Genomic DNA, 3128 nt, shown 5'->3' with positions numbered 1-3128 from the left:
GCCATGCAAATGGCCCCACAGGCCCTCCCACCTGGTTCTCTCCTAGACTCACCTCCTCCGCGCTGTCCTCCCGAGGGCCAGGAGGACGCTGGCTCCACCCACCCCACCCTGCTGCTCGTTCGCTTGTCCATTGACTCACGCGTGCGTGTATCTGTTCCTTGGCCGGTCCACTCCGATTCTGCCAGGCTATGGAGCTGACAGTCTCCAGAGCCCGGAGGGAGAGGCTCACGCACCCTGGGCCCATTTTACGGAGCAGTAAACAGGTTCCAAGAGGGCGGTGGCCGAAAGCCACACAGCCGGGAGCTCAGTGCTCATCTCCATTCCCAGGACAGGCCTGACTCCAGAAGGTTCCACAGACCTGGCCTGACCTTCTCATCTTGGCGGTCGTGGGTGGGGTGGGGGAAGGGGCGCTCCCAGGCGTGCGGGTGGCACTCAGGGCCCTGGGGCTCCCCGTGGATGCCAGGGTTGCCGGGGAGGTGGGTGCAGGCTGGGGAGGGAGGGGAGCCTGGGGGAGACCGGGTGGCCCCGTGGGTGGCTGCTGAGTGGGCGTGGGGCGTGCGGGGCGGGGGGATGAGGCCTCCGAGGCCGGGGGAGGCGGGAGCAGACACCCGCGGGAGCAGCCACGGTGTCCCCCTGGCGTTTCTCACAGGAGCTGTGGCTGCTGAAAGGCGCAGGAATGAGAAGAGGCCCCCGGGGACATGGCTCTTTGTCAAGAGCAGAAAGACCCCATTTGCTGCCGGTGCCGCCTGGCCTGGGCCTGGCTGGGCCCCACTTCCGCAAATGGCTCCGTGCTTTCATGTGAAACAGGTTGTTGATAACGCGCTCTGTATTCTGTCATTAGAACACCAATGAAGGGCCTGGGGCATTCATCCCGGTGGAGCCTGCGTGCCAGCCTCGCTCGGCAGACGGGGCCTCGGGCAAGTGTCTCACTGCTGTCACCTGCGGAGGCACCCTGCTGCCCACATCTGTGCAGGCCCGCCCTCACCCCTGCTCTGCCCGCTGCTGTCTCTGCCCCAGAAATGCTGCCTAACCCTGCCCATCCCCCAGCCCAAGGGGACACCTCCTCCAGGAAGACCTCCTGACAGCTCTATGGGGCTCCCTCCTGCCCCACCCTGCTCAGAGCCTCACCTGAGACCATGGCCTGGGGTGTCTAAGTCCCTGGCAGTGGCCCGGCGGCCCCTCCCTCTGTGCCAGGCCCCAAGTGACCCTGCGGTTCAGTCCTTCCATCTGCCGGGTGGGAGAGGCCCTCACGGTGCAGCTGGAGGAAGAGCGGGGCATCGGGTGGGGCGTCAGTGGGAGCCGGGGGCTGGGGTTCAGGCAACGCCCCACCACGCACCTGTGGGTATTGTGAGCAGATCTCTTCCCATCTCGAAGACTCGGTTTCCTCAATGGTCACTGGAACTTTGTGCGTTCAGAAAGGGGGGCCTGGTGACACACACCCCGGAAAGTGCCGCTGGAAACCCCAGGTCCCCGTCCCCAGTCTGGAGGGCTCGCTTGCTTGGGCTGCCCCAACAGAGTGCCACAGACTGGGGGCTCGAACCACAGAAGCAGGCCAGCCACAGTCCTGGAGGCCAGAAGGTCAAGGTCAGGGAGCCCCAGGGCTGGCTCCTTCTGAGGCTGCGGGGGTGTCCTTTCCTGGCTGCTCCCCAGCGTGGAGTCCGTGCTGCCCCCTCTCTGCCTCCGTCACTACGTGTCCGTGGCCCTATCCCCCTTTTACAAGGACACGCCCTCCCTTCCCAGGACCTCACCCTCACTTACCTGAGTGTGCCTGCGACAAGCCTATTTCCAAATAATTTTCCCTCGGAGGTATTGGGTATTAGTATCTAAATGTTCGGATTTGGGGGGCACCCGACTTAGCCCATAGCATCTGGAGACATTGCCTTGGCCACTGGGCACCTCGGTTGGCACTGTCCACCTCGGTTGGCACTGTCCACCATGCACTGGCCACAGTGGGCCGGGCAGAGACCCAGACTCCAGCAGGGGAGGGACCACGTCCAGGTTGCTGGCAGGAGATGGACAGAACTGTCTCGGCTCACCTCAAGGGTCCAGGTCCAGGCAGGCGAGCCCGGCTGGGGGACGCAGAGCTGGGGTTTTACAGAAAAAAGAGGGTCTGTGTGTGGGGAGCAGAAGAACTCCTACTCCAGGGCTGACGGGCGCGCTTGGCTCCGGTGGACCCGGGGAGGGCCCCACCCAGAGAGCCTCCGTCTCCACCATCGTGAGCCCAGAGCAGTAGGGCCTTAGGGCCAGGGAGGATCCCCAGAGATCCTCAGGGACCACAGCGGCCCCCTGCTGGCCCTCCTGGTCTGATCTCAGGGACCTGACTGAGGTCTTTGTCCCCCGCTATGGAGTCATCTGACCAGCTGGGGTCCTCAGGGACTCCAGTGCCGCTGAGGCACTCAGGTGACCTTGGGCCTGGGTGGGAGAGGAAGGGGGGGTAGGGCAGGGCCAGCGACTCCCTTCCCTCCCCGCCCCCCCCCCCCCGCCCCGTCCCCTGCTGGCTTCCTGCCTCAGAGAGTCCGGCAGCCCCGGGGCACCCCTTCCCCACCCCAGGGCGTCACTGCTCTCCCTCCACAGCTAACCTCAGGGGTTCTAGCCTCCTCCTCCACATCCCGGTCGGGGTACGCTGCCCCCCAGCCCAGTGTGGGGGCGGTGTGTTCAGGGCACACACAGCCTCCCGGAGTCAACCGTGAATAATTACGAGCTGTAATGAAAGGCTCCTTGGGTATTGATTGCATCCTGGGCTGACATTCAGGGAGCACTCACTGTGGCCCAGCCCAGTGTCACCCGGCTGTGGAGGGGCCTCGAGCGGCCAGGGGCGCCCACAGGGGCACCGGGGGCAGCTGGGTGGGGCCTGGGGGCGTCTCGTGTCTGCCGCACCTGCCACCAGGAGCGTCCAGCCTGGCAGGGAAGGCTCAGACGTGAGGACGGTTGCGAGCTGGGGGTGGGCCATGCTGGGGCTATAAAGGCTGACCGGGGAGCCCGGGGCCCCTCTGCCGGGCAATCCTGGGAGACTTCCAGGGGAAGGCGTGGCCGGGCCTCCTCAGAGCGGAGGGTGAGGGAGGCCGGCCAGGGGCCGCGCCCGCCTCCCGCCCGCAAGGCTCAGCGTGAGGCCGCACCTCGGTCATTCC

At 65.9% G+C, this 3128-nt stretch overlaps 1 long non-coding RNA gene across 1 annotated transcript; it reads right to left on the bottom strand.

Annotated features, from left to right (window-relative positions):
* Positions 1-807: 807 nt before the first annotated feature.
* LOC131835402 (uncharacterized) lies at positions 808-1561 on the bottom strand. The gene is made up of 3 exons (XR_009355178.1): positions 1337-1561; positions 1129-1258; positions 808-939 (listed from the first exon to the last, which is right to left on the bottom strand). It is a non-coding gene; the product is annotated as an uncharacterized LOC131835402 (long non-coding RNA).
* Positions 1562-3128: the final 1567 nt, after the last annotated feature.

The sequence above is a fragment of the Mustela lutreola genome, chromosome 7, assembly GCF_030435805.1.
Source record: "Mustela lutreola isolate mMusLut2 chromosome 7, mMusLut2.pri, whole genome shotgun sequence".
Classification (NCBI taxonomy): domain Eukaryota; kingdom Metazoa; phylum Chordata; class Mammalia; order Carnivora; family Mustelidae; genus Mustela; species Mustela lutreola.
The sequence above is the reverse complement of the archived record's forward strand: the minus strand, read 5'-3'. Positions and strand labels throughout refer to the sequence as shown.